Source organism: Triturus cristatus, chromosome 10 (genome assembly GCF_964204655.1).
Source record: "Triturus cristatus chromosome 10, aTriCri1.1, whole genome shotgun sequence".
Classification (NCBI taxonomy): Eukaryota; Metazoa; Chordata; class Amphibia; order Caudata; family Salamandridae; genus Triturus; species Triturus cristatus.
This window is the reverse complement of record NC_140593.1, coordinates 988,309,274-988,322,720: the sequence shown is the minus strand read 5'-3', so window position 1 is coordinate 988,322,720 and position 13,447 is coordinate 988,309,274.

Sequence of the window (13,447 nt, the reverse complement as noted above, 5' to 3'; positions counted from 1 at the left end):
AATCATTTGAACATTGAGTTACATTACAGTTGCTGTGGAAACAAAGCCCCAAGCCATATGCCTAAATTGATAGGTTTCATATGGAGTTGTACATTCAGTTAATAGTTGAACATCTACATGTAGCACAGTGACATTTAATGTGCTAAAACATGTAACCCCTTCTGAGATCGCCACCATTTCTTAAACATATGGTAAAAGCTGCATTCAACCCAGATATTTATTTGTGTCCGTATTAGTCAGCGTGCAGTCTTGTCACCCTCTTTTTAGGTCTCGCCTGAGACGGCGCATGCGCTGTCGGTTCTGAGATACGTTGCTACCATAAAGTGGGCCCAAAGCCTGCCAACTGCTTACCATTGGTTGGCTTCATTGTCACTCTCATTTGCTTGCCTCTTATTCATAAGCGTTTGTAGGCTTTATTTCCTCTTTTTGTGTTTGTCTCTCCCTGGAGCATTAACGCATTACTAATGTCCTTCCAGTGGTCGTTGCCCATGCACTACTTTTTTATTTTTGTTAAGGCACTCTACAAGAGTGTGTGTATTTTCCAGCTGTCTCCCTCATGTACCTCTCCGTGCTCTGTGTTCCTCTTCTTGCACTCCATCAGTTGCTGTTCTTACTTCCTCCCCGCCTGCCTTCCCGTGCCTTTTTTGCATCCCCTCCACCTCTTTGTCTATTGACATCCCTGCCAGGCCACCCTCCATTGTTTGCTCCCCTAACCCCTTCCGCCGCTTCTCTGTTTGTCCGTGTGCTTCTCCAAATTCTCCCACTCTACGGCATTTGTCTGTATGCTGTTGTCTGTATGCTGTCCATTGCCAGCTTGCTTCTCCATCCCCTTCCACCTGCCATCAATAGTCAGCTTGCTGCCCCAGCTCCGCCCCCCCACTCTCCATTGTCCTCTTGCTACCCCATCCCCCTCCCACTTGCGCTCCGTTGTCAGTTTGCTTCCCCAGAATCTCTCACCTTCCCTCCATTGTCAGCTTGCTCTTATAGATGAGACCAATTGGTTTTGAAACTGCTTGTTTTGAGGGATACCGCCACTGGGGATATTTAAAGTGTTGAATTAACTAGTTCAAGCATAACCTCCTCTATATTCCAGCTCCATCGTCCATCAGCTCATAGCGATGGCAGTGATGTGTGGCAGCAGGCAACCAGCTGCGCTGGTGCACCGGTCTACAGCTCTGCACTTGCATTGGGACCGGTAGATAGTAGAGGCAATAGCCATAACCACTTCATAATGGTCCACGCTGCCAAAGTGCAGCTCAAAGAGTGCTTTGCAGCCCTTGAAAGCGAGAAATAGATCCCTGTGACTCCGTGAGCAATTGTGAGTTTCATTATTGCACTTCTTAACTCCAGGAACCCCCAACATTTGCATACAGGAATAGGTGTAGTGCTGAGACATGTGTCAAATTTAGGGTTTTCCTACAAGTTGATTATTTTTTTCATGAAAAGAAGGCTGGTGGTTGGTCCACTGTACATTGTCAGTTCTCCCTCGGCGTCTCTGAATTTAAGTAAACTAAGTTCAGAGACACCGAGGGAGCTGCGGGCGTGGGTGGGGGGCAACGCCCCAACACCCCCAATGGACGCACCGCCACTGCACTGTACGATGGTAGCATCGCAGATCTGTCAACACTTTGTTTTCCAAAGACAAGACCTGCAAAGTAGCTTTGTCCTCAGATGATAAAGGAAATCTATGTCTCTGATTTGCTGGGAGTTGTCTTCTTATGTGTTGAGGTCAGTTTTGAATTTGAATTGGCTCGAACCACCCTAGTCTGCATGATAGACCCAGACATCAAAAAAGATGGTGAAAATTGACATCTATGCACACCTTCAGGGGCCCTACTTAAAGGGTATTTCTGACAACAGAGCTGGTTGCGTCTCTACTGCTACTAAAAACCCTTCATCTTGACCTCAAAATTGGCGGTGTTTATGGCTGGTCAGCGCTCACAGTATCCACCACCTTTAAATGACACTACTGGTCTCCTCTGGGCCTACCACCCATGGAGCGTATGGACCTGAGGAGAGCTTGCAGTTCCTTGCTAGACCAGGGAAGGACTTCAGCCACTTACACAACAAGAAATTTAATTTTTATCAGAAAATTGAAAATAAATATTTTTTACAGTCATTATTCCTCTCCTCCCCACTTCTCAGCCAAATTGGTTTAGGTTTTCCATGGAAAGTTTAGGTTTTCATTTTTACAGATTATTATGTTTACAGTTGGTCCATCATACAAACCCTATTTCAAAATGAAAACAGAAAGTGAGTTGGCTAGTGGAGGCAGTGGTGAAGGTCAAAGTAATGATCAGTTTAGACACTAAAATGTGGGCTGAAGGTAGGAGAGAAGCAAAGGGATTTCTCCATGGCTCCGTCAGCTACTAAGATGGAACCAATAGCAAACAGTAAATGAGTCAGCGATACAGGGACACAAAGAACACCTATGGGATGCTTGAATTTCATTGACATTATGGGGCATATTTACAAGGAAACTGTCAGAGCGCACCGTATTTACAAGAATGCAGCACACCCCTGCGTTCCCCCTAGTGCTGGCACTAAATTTAGCTGCCTTGTGCCAACGCAGGCACCCTTGCACCATAGTGCAAGGGTGCCTGCATTGCGGGGAATGATTGTTAATGTGCAGGAAGGTGTCCCTTCCTGCACTTAAACAATCAGTAATGGCGATTTGTAACTTTTACGTGTGCTGCTTTATGCAATACACATAGAAGTTGAAACTCGTTATTTTTTGATGATTTTTTTATGTGCAGGAAGGGACACCTTCCAGCACAGGAACAATCACTAGTGGCGAGTTGCTGTTTCTATGTGTGCTGTACAATGCAGCACAAATAAAAACAGCAACAACGAGGCGAAATTAATAATTTCTCCTTGTTTCGCCAGATAAAAACCAAGTTTTCCCTGGTCCTATTTTTGGCGCTGCTCAATATTTACACCACACTTGTAAATATGGGGCAGCGTCAAAATCAATGGGAACACCCATTGTCTGCCCCTTTCACGCTAAGTGCTGCGTGAAAGGGGGCCTTATTCACAAGGCGGCGTTAAGTCACATTAAGTGGCTTAACTCTGCCTTGTAAATAAGGCGAAGGGCTTATCGCCAGCAGAGCATCACAAAAAGTGACCTTCTGGTGGCGATAAGCCCTTGTAAATATGCCTCTAAGACTTTTTCATCAACCAGTAGCCTACCTCTGTTGAAGGGGAATTTGGTTGGCAGAGTCTGCAAGCCAAATCTCAAACCAACCAGAGGAGCATTCAATCACTTGGTAAAGTTTTCCAGAACATAAGACGGACTAGTTGTGGGTCGAATGCTGGCTATCCAGATACATACGGGGGCCTGCAACTTGCAATTAATTCCAAATGGCAAATCAACTTCTAATTTTCAGGATGCCAATAATTCTCAGCTATTCTTTACTGTACTTTTAAGCTCAATGCCTCAAGCAGTAGAGTAACGTACATCATGATATAGTCATGGAGTAAACAGAGGAAGCATAAATCAATGAAAATGACTTTTCTGCGCCTAATTTGGCTTCCAAATGTATCATTTTGACTCTAGAGAGAAGCGTTCTTAGAATGTTGAGTACCCATCCCTTGTTGCCAGTCCTCAGTGAAGCTCCCGCTCCGCTTATCGCTGTGGCGGTTCACTCCTGTGTTAGTGATTCATTTGTTAGGGTGCCAACAGAATAATTAAATGCCATTTGATTTGCTCTTTTGCAAGATCTTCTGTTTGCTGATGTTGCTGTGGCTGTGAAATCCTCCCACGAGATCTGAGCACCTCAGTTGTGGAATATCACAGAATGTTCTGTGAAGATGAAATGGCAAAGTGCATGACAGCAGCTGTGATTCGGATGTCAGTGGTTGGCACACAGAACACAAAGCTCTGGGTTTCCACTCTGCCTGGTAGCTGAATACACATTGCACCTGATTCACAAAGGTAAATGTACACTTTTGTGTAAGTTTACGATTGTTTGCTATCCCACAGGGATTTCCAAGCAGGATCTTTACGAGTGCGGAGTCATAATTTAGGGGAGAGGAGTTGGCCTAACAGCTAGGGCGGTCGACCTCGAATCTGGGAAACTGGGTTCGAGTTTCGGCAATGAAGCTGAACATCCTGTGATTCTGGGCAAATCACTTAATCTCCCTGTGCCTAACAAAAATGAATGTGTCCTCATGTAATGCAACTGGTGCTACGTAAAGCGCTCTGATACCTGATTCAGGTCTGGTTCGTGCTATATAAAATTCTGTAAAAAAAAACATAGCTCTTTTTATGTGTGGAGACTCCGTGCTCATAAAGATACTACTCGTAAATCCCTTTGTGAATAGCAAACAATCATAAACCTACACGAAAGTGTAAGTTTACCTTTGTGAATCAGGCCCTGTGTTTTTTTGGGGGGAGCAAAAGCTGAACAAGCTTGAATCGCATCAATTTTGAGGAATCTTTACCCTCTGAAGATGGTTCTTAAATCGAACTTATGAATAAAAAAAAATTTTGAAAACGACAAAAACTTTCTTTACCATACAATGCTTTAAAGACAAATTCAGAGGTCAAACAAACTCGAATCACCTTGAATTTAATTATTAAATATGTAATTCAAGTGATTCGAAATCTAAGAGCCTTGATTTGTAACTCAACAGAACCAGCAAACCTAAAAAAATAATTTGACCCAGACTTGTCATCAGGGGTTGTAGTTAATAACCTAACTAGGCGACAATGCATGTATAATAAATAACCTTGGATGGTTGGTGGATTTGGCTGACGTTGCTGCCTGCTGTGAGAGATTGCTTTGAAGTCACTTGGTGGGACTGGATTAGTAGAAATGCTACAGGCATGGACAGGGCAGCGGAAACCTTGCTTGTGGATCCAATTGTAGGTTCTTCAAGTGGAACTCCAGATAATAATGTTAATAATTTTGTGGTTAGCAGTGGCTGCTCCTCCGCTAAGGCGGAGGATCTTCACCCTACTGACTTGATGCAGCAAAAGAAAGGAAAAAATGACATGATAATAACTAATGTTATTATAATTTTTATTTTGTCTTCCTGCTACAGCAGCTTACGTGAAGGGGTGGGGCTGCAGAGCAGGGGAGTAGGGTACAACCCTCCTAAGTGTGCAGTGACTGTTTGGTCGTCCCTCTCGGGCCGCCCAAAACAGTCATGTGCACTTCCCCTGTTCTCCATGCAGGCTGCATTACAGCCTGCATGGAGAATATGCCCACTCCTCCACCCCCTGGCTGAGCGCCGTGTCACAGCACTCAGAACAATCACAACGCTGAATTGCAGCATTGTGATTGCCTGCGGGGAGCGTGGGAGCCCTGGTGCTTCCTGCTTCCTGCTTCCTGTTTCTCCCAAGAAGGAAAAGGATGCAGGAGAGGAGGTAGTGGCGTCCGGCCAGCCGGCCGGCTGAGAGGTATGTGATTTTTCTTTTTACACAATTCCCCCTCCCCCCTCAGCCCCTTCTCCCCCACCTGCCCCACTGAGGGTGTGAGGTAGCAGCTGAGACTCATGGTTTGACTAAAGTGTTATCACTTATCAAGAATGAAGACTAATGGCCTCACATAGAGTTGAGCTTAGTGGAGAATCCGCTGGAAGACGGCAGATTCACCCTCACTCCATCTCTTGATTAAATTTTTGCACTGTGGGGCAAGGGTGCCTGCGTTAGCGATAGGCAGCTAAAGTTAGCACCAGCGCATGGGGAAACGCAGGGATGCACCATATCCTAGTAAATATGGTGCAGCCTAGCGTTTCTAAATTGACTAAGCATGTTGTTAGCCTTCTTGGCTTACGACACGCTTCGCCACTGTATTGTAAATATGCCCCGTAGTCTGATGGCTAAATTTGGACCCTAGAGTCCTGGGCTAGAGTCCAACCTTCTTAATAAAATGTGCATTTCCTGGCAAATCACATAAACTTGTGGTGCCTGAAATGTGAACATGTTTATTGTAATGTAAATGTGCCATTCAAAGTTGTAATGGTTTTCACTTTTTTGCCCTGTATAAATACCAATATTACAATGCAAATAAATATGAAATCCTGGACCACCTAAGCGATCAATTGAATATATTGGTGGCATTCCAAAACACTAAAAAGCCCTCATATCCACTGTGACTTCATGTCAGAAATGATGCAAAGGTTTGTGGACATTTTCAATTAATAATATTCAGTGTTTGGTTGTAAAATAACCAGAGAGGGCCAGCAATATGGAGGCCAGTAAAGCATCCATGGAAAGTGCAACCACATTTGTCTCAATATGCTCTGGTCATTACAAGGGATGTGGATGCTGCTGAAATTTTTATAGACCTGTACAGCAGTCTGTTGGTGGCACAGCATCTTTCGGACCTGTTCGACTCTGCACTGGCACTGGCGGTCACCAACAGCCTCAAACCATAATAAAGTTAAAACGCAACACAAGGAAAATCCCACACCTATTTAGAAAACTAAAGTAAAATTTAATACATTATTTGAGATTAAAACAACAAAAATCCAATCAGTAGAACCGGAGATATGCAATTTTAAAGATTTGAGTAGTAACAGTGCTTACAAGTACTAAGTGCCAACTGTGTTAATTGGTGGCGCCGGACTGGGACAAAGTCAGAAGTTCAGGTCGACCATGATGGAGCTCGGGCCGGATACAAGGACCAAGTTAGGCATGCTGAACAAAGTACCTTAAATAATGGTTGCGGAGCGTTGCGACCTCCCGCATCGAGGATGGGTTGCGCAGCGGTGATTCGGGGCTGCGATGCAAGGTCCAGCATTGAGGATGCATCACACAGTGGCGGTTCTGAGGAGCTGTGGGACTGCGATGTGAGTCCCTACATTAAGGAGGTATTGCTCAGTGGCGGTTCCAAGGATCTGCGAGGTCCTGCGTCTGGCATGTGTCACTCAGCGGGAGCTCCAAGGAGAGGCTGCGAGGCTATGTGTCGCACTGCTTAGATTCTGCTGAGACCCCAGCTGGTCTGGTAGAGGACCTTTAGGCCCACGTCCAAGGGTCCAGGACTAGGGTGGCACCACTTGGGAGCAAGACTCACAGCTGACAGAGTCCAGGTGCTGAGTTCAATGTGGTTGGAGCCTCTTTTGTCCCTGAGGCCCTGACTAGGAGGCCAGACATCTAGCCCTTGGAGTAACTCTGGTGGTCCTGGGTTCAAGATGCAGGTCCAGTCCTCCTCACTCAGGCAGCAGGGCAGCACAATAGCAGGACAGCCAAGAAACAGTCCTTCTGCGGCAGAGCAGCACAGCAGTACTTATGAGTCTTCCACAGGTACAGAGGTGTACTGAAGAGTTGGTCCTAAGGGTCCAATATTTATACTTGGTGCTAGCTTTGAAGTAGGAGAAGATTCTGAAGGTTTCCACCCCAAAGGTGGTTGGAAGTTCTTGCCTCTTTACCCTGTCACCAGCTTGTCTGAGGGCACAAAAGACTAGTGTGAAACCCTTTGTGAGTGTGCCGAGGCAGAGCCTTTGTGATGTGCAAGTGAGGTAGGTGACAGCCCCTCCCCCTATCAAGTCAGAGATGACCCATCCTGCCAACACCTATTGCCCCTGTGTCTCACTGTCTGGGAGCAGTACACAAAGACCTACTTCCATCTACACCTAGTCATGTGATTTGAGATACAGGCTACAGGCACTAAATGGTTGGGACAAGAAAATGCCAACTTTCTAAAAGTGAAATTTTCAGAATTATGGCTTACAATTTGACCATTAAAGAGTGTTTTAGATTACATTTCATAAGAGACGAAACTCGACATTCCTACCCGCTCCCAATTGAAAGTTATTACTTAGTAAATGTAATAAGGCAACCCAATGTTGTCCTAAGGGGGCGGCAGGCCTTGCAGTAGTGAAAAACCATTTAAGAGTGTTTCACTACCAGGGCATGCAAAAGATAAAAGTGCATGTCCAACTTTTTAAGTAAATTGCACCCTGTCCTAAGGGTTGCTTCGGGCCTACCCTAGGGGTGACATATGTATTAAAATGGAAGGTTTAGGCCTGGCAAAAGGTTTATTTTGCCAGGTTGAAACAGCAGTTTAAAATTGCACACAGGTTGCAATGGCAGGCCTGAGACATGTTTAAAGGGCTTCTTAAGTGGGTGGCACAATCAGTGCTACAGGCCCACTAGTTGCATTTAATTTACAGGCCCTGGGCACAGGTAGTACCACATTACTAGGGACGTACAAGTAAATTAAATGTAACAATTGGATGTAAGCCAGTTTTACCATGTTTAAGGGAAAGAGCACAAGCACTTTAGTAATGATTAGCAGTGGTAAAGTGTATAGAGTCCTAAAGCCAACAAAAACAAATTCAATAAAAACAGGGGATGTAAGGAAAAAGGTTTGGAGGAATACCACCCAAAGGCTGACAGGTCTAACAATTGGCAATGCAGCTCATGATGGAGTCTATCTGACGGAAATAGATGTAGTCGACGTGGGTAGCAGTCTTGGATAATCTGGAAATAAAGATATTGAAGACTGCTTTAGTATAAAAGTGCTTGTTCTTTTGGATATGTTAGCAGCCTTCCACACCGTTGATCACTGTATCTTGCTGTGTTAAGATGAAATTAAAATAAAATGCCAATCTTTGGCCTCGCATGTGTGGATTTCACTGGATACCTCTCAAATGGTCCTTATTCCTCCTTTTCAAAGTGCCACAAGGTGTACCCGTATCTCTCTTTCACTATTTAACAAATACCCAATTAATCTGGTGGAACTCATTTATTTTTGGGTTTAACTGTTTAAAAATACTCAGATAGTACTCAGACCATGTGATTGCTGGGTACGGAATACAGACGACCACCATTGATCATCAGAGATTATGTCAGCAATCAATGATTGGATGATAATTTACAGTTACAACAAAGAAGGAGACACACTTACTATCTCAAACTAAACTATAGCAAGGCAATTCAGAATCCTGGGCCTCCAAAATCTGGTCTACCATCTGTTTGTCATCTTCTTGGGCTTTGGCAAGAGGCCGTCAACTATGCACTTAGTTGCCTTTTGTGAGACAAGTGGCGTTCATGACAGCCTCGCACTGCACACTTGGCTTTCCTTCATAGAGGCCAAGAAAATGAAATCAAGGGAGCTATTAAAGCCCTACACACAATTAAGATCCCTCCTAACTCTAGAATACCAAAAAGCGAGGGTGGGAGACAGAGACTTCACTCTGTAGTCAGCCTGGTTATGGAACACCCTATTGCTCGATCGGGGTCCATGAAGTGTATTGTCAAGGCAGCGCATCAAGATACATTCGGTGAATCCAACTTGATCCAACATTTGAGCCAATATCCACAGGGAGGAAGGAGGTAACTTCAGACATGAAGCATGTAAGAGTTCTTATAGTGTATGTGCCTTTTGTATGCAGTCGGATAGTTTGTGAAGGTTTGTTGGAAGCCAATGGGTTGCATGAGGTCATACCCTGGGATTCATAAGGCAATGCATGTGTGTACCCTAAGCCAACCCGCTGTGAACTAACTTTTGCAGCTATAGGAGGAGTGGGAGAGGTGGAGGAGGAGCAGTGGACATGCCTTAGACCTTGAGCAGCAGATCCTGATCTAACCAAGACTTTGTGGAGGGGGCATTCCGCTGTGATGACATGCGCTGTTTGCCACCATCTTTGTTTCCATCAGGTGGAGGAGGGAGTTCAGCAGACCTTAGTTAGGGGCTAGAGCAATGTGTAATGGTCTACCACTGCTTTATGAAAATTAGTGTCAGTATTCTCGTAAAAAAGGGAGAGGAAGTGTAGGCATCATGTACTTGCAGGAGCACCAAGCAGTGGCGTAGCATGGGCGAGGCTACAGGGTCGGTTGCCCTGGGCTCAGAATTCTTTGGGGCACAAAATTGGGGGTGCAAATTGAGCTGCTCAATACTTGCCCCGGGCGCTGACAACCCACGTATTGCCGCTGGCACCAAGTACAGAATCTACCATGGCTGCACATAGAGCTACATTCAACCGTAACCAGAAGATTTTGGTTGCCATCATCTGGAATGGGGGATGGGTTTTGGGACAGAGCACATGATCACGATCTACAGTAGATGTGAATAGGAGTGGGTTTATCCATGAGGATAGGCTCTGGTAGTTTATGTTGGCTACTGAGGTGAAATGAATGCCTAGCCGGTGAGGTGAGGTTTCGGAAATTTCCAGTTGGGTTTATGTGTGCGTCCTTCCTGATAGAGTGATGATAGATTGGGAACCTCCAGGAAGAAAAGCTTAGACCCTTTCTGAAGGGCACTTAGTAAAAAGGACAGTGTTCGACTCTGTCTTGCAAATGATGCAGAAAGGGTTCAGTGTAGGTCCCCAGGTAAGAGAATTTCAGAATTGCAGTGTGCTGTTTTGCAGTAGGAAGTACAGTGCTGAGTACATGTGCACTACTTCAAAGGACATTATAATTGCTTCCTTGCTGGTGTTCCATAAGCATGGGTGATTTCTTGTTACATACAGGCCTGTAATTTTAAAAGGAAGTACGCAAGAGCTGGACTTCATTTACTTTTTATAGCCTATTATTACAGTGAGAAAAAAGGGTGGAAAGAACTCTGTGTATTCTAAGGCTGCCAGACTGACTGTTCAGAGGCTCTCAATATGAATAATGTAAACAAAATACAAGTTCACTTTTTCAAATTGAAAAAGCACTGATGCAATCATATAAATTACTTACATGAAGTCCTACATTAAACAAATGACTATAATGCATACCACTATTGACAGCATTACGCACACATCTGTCACATTTTATTACGTCAATGTAGCCTTGCACCATAAAACACAGATTCATACATATTCTATTTTAATGGCATTCACATGTTTCAGCCAGGGCCTTAACAATCAAACATTAAACTCTAAAGATCACCTTTAGAGCCTATAGAACGTCAGGACCAAAATATATAGTCTCCAGATTTACTCCCTACATCACCACCCGAACCCTGAGATCATTTGCTAATTTGCTTAAACCTCCAACCTTTAGGTGTAAGGCTAAAGGTGGAAAATCTCTTGCTGTCCTGGGGACCAGGCCTTGGAATCAACTCTCCAGACATCTGAGATGTATTGACTCAGAATTGATCTTTAAGAAACATTTGAAAACTTGGATCTTCACAGCCTCTGATTCATTATGCCACTCTGATGAAGGAACAGTCGCTCATGGTCATTTTCAGTCTTTCCGCTATAACTCTATGCATCTCCGCTCAGCACCAGGATCCTCCACTTGGAGTGGCAAATGCAATATTGAGTCATTCATTACAAGCAACATACAAACAGAATTTGAGTAAAGATTCTCTGTTTCAAGACTCAGTACTCTTCACACCACACAAAATATATTGCTATTAAAAATATTATTTTAACATAAGATGCACATTCATTTCACAAAAAGAGGGCCTATGGGTGGTTTCATGATCACATTAATGGAATAGATTGACATGAAAGACAAGAAGACAATTATTTAAATGTATGACATAGTCCAGATCCAGTTCCTAAAACTGTCTTTGTGAAACATGTAGCCCACATCCCTACCTTGCTTTGATACTCACCGAGTAAGCCTCAGAGTTGTATGTAAGAGCATTCCCCTTACAGCTTTCTTAGTCGATCTGGTTAAAAAGAGCTTCAACGCCTTCTCTCCTTTCAATAAAAACGAACTATCCTTCAGAAAGTGTGTTTTCTGTATAAAGAGGGCGAGAATAGTCAATTGTACAAAAGTCTCTCATCAGGATGTCTCCTTTTGTGTACAAGCTAATGGGTTTAATATTTAGGGTACATACTTTAGTGTTGCAGATTGGTCCCAACCACAATCATCTTCTTCCATTACGATCATCTTCAAAGCCACATCCCTGCCTTTGGCCAGTCTATCAATCATCTAACAAATATGTCTACAGCTCCCTTTTATGTGTCTCTTGGGAAGACATCAGGGGACTACTGTGAGGAATTGGGTTGTTGGTTGAGTGGGGTGTTAACCCTGCTCACGCAATAACCACAATCTCTGTCAGAGTGAATAAAAAAAATCACTATTATCCTGTGCTTAACCCTCTAGTAGCCTGGCACAAAAGCAATCAGGCTTAACTTAGAGGCACTGTATAAAGTATTTATGCAGCACACAAACAGTAATAAAGTGAAAGTTAAACACAAGGAAAATTCCACACCAATTAAAAAAATAGAGTACATTTAAATAAATTACTCGACACCAAAACAGCAAAATTCCAATCAGTTGAACCAAAGTAATACAACTACCGCCTAAAATATCAAAGCACCACCTGCGGACATCTAGTCACACAAGACAAGGTCAAAGTAAACAAATATGGCCGACTGCAATGCAGGGCGAGTCAGATCCAACAAGTGGATTGAGCCTGGTTGGTGCTTACTTTCAGACTAGAAGAAATCTAAAGAAAAAGATTTCTGAGTAGGTAAAGTTTAGTGTGAAAAGGCTGCCAGTGGTGTCTGAGGTAAAGACATCATCATTGGGGAGCTGTTGGACGATGTCGCAGTGAAGATTTCTACGCTTGGACTCTTTATTGGAAATAGAAAAGATACAACAGGATGAGTCTGGAGGCTGTACCGGACAAGAGATCCATGAGGCCTGATACCTCTTCGGCAAAGGATTGCTAAACAGAATTTGCTGCTGTGGTGAATAACGTAACGGGTGCTGCTGCAAAGTCAAGTCAACCAGCAATGCACCTTGGGTAGAAAGACAAGTAGGTTGGTCTCCTCTCGGTTCTCAGAGCAGTTTTTTGCCAAAAAATGTCTAAGTCCCAATTTTGGGATTTTGGCTATTTGGGCACTTTTAGCACCACATCAAGGGTCCAGGACCGGAGAAACGTGACTTGGGGAGGTTACTATTCACTCACGCTGGGTCCATGTGTGTGTTCAATATGTTTGGAGCTTTTCCTGGCCTTGATCAACAGGCCAGCCAATTAGCCCTTGGAATCTCTCTGGTAGTCATCATCCTTCAGTTTCAATGCATAGAGACGAAGGTCCCAAATACAAAACAATTGCTGTGATTTAGGAGTGATTTACTCCTGTAGTATTCCTTGCTTACTCCTGGAATCTAGGAGTAAGTAAGAGTACTCTAGGCGTATGCGACAGTAGCATCTTTGTGAATAGGGCCCATGGTCTTGTGTAGAGCTATTGATGCAAATGCCTGAGAATGAGAGGTACATTGACCCATTGGATTCTAGGAACAAGTAGATCCTGTGCTCGGTGAGTGGCCTTCACTGTGGCCATACCTAGGGACTTCAATATGGGGTTCCTGTTGGCGGTAGGACCTTAGAGTGTGCTTCTCTGGAACAAATGTTTCAATGTGAGATTATAGACAGTTATCAGTTTATAAATTGGTTAGTATGAAGTATGATATGACCATCTCATTGGGGTGAAGTACAAATTCTTTATATTGAGTACTTATGAGGTAGTTAAAGTCACCAGAGTGAAGCGGCTACCTCTGATACAGCCTACTGGTCCTGAGCGTCTATTAAAAAAAATTAAATTA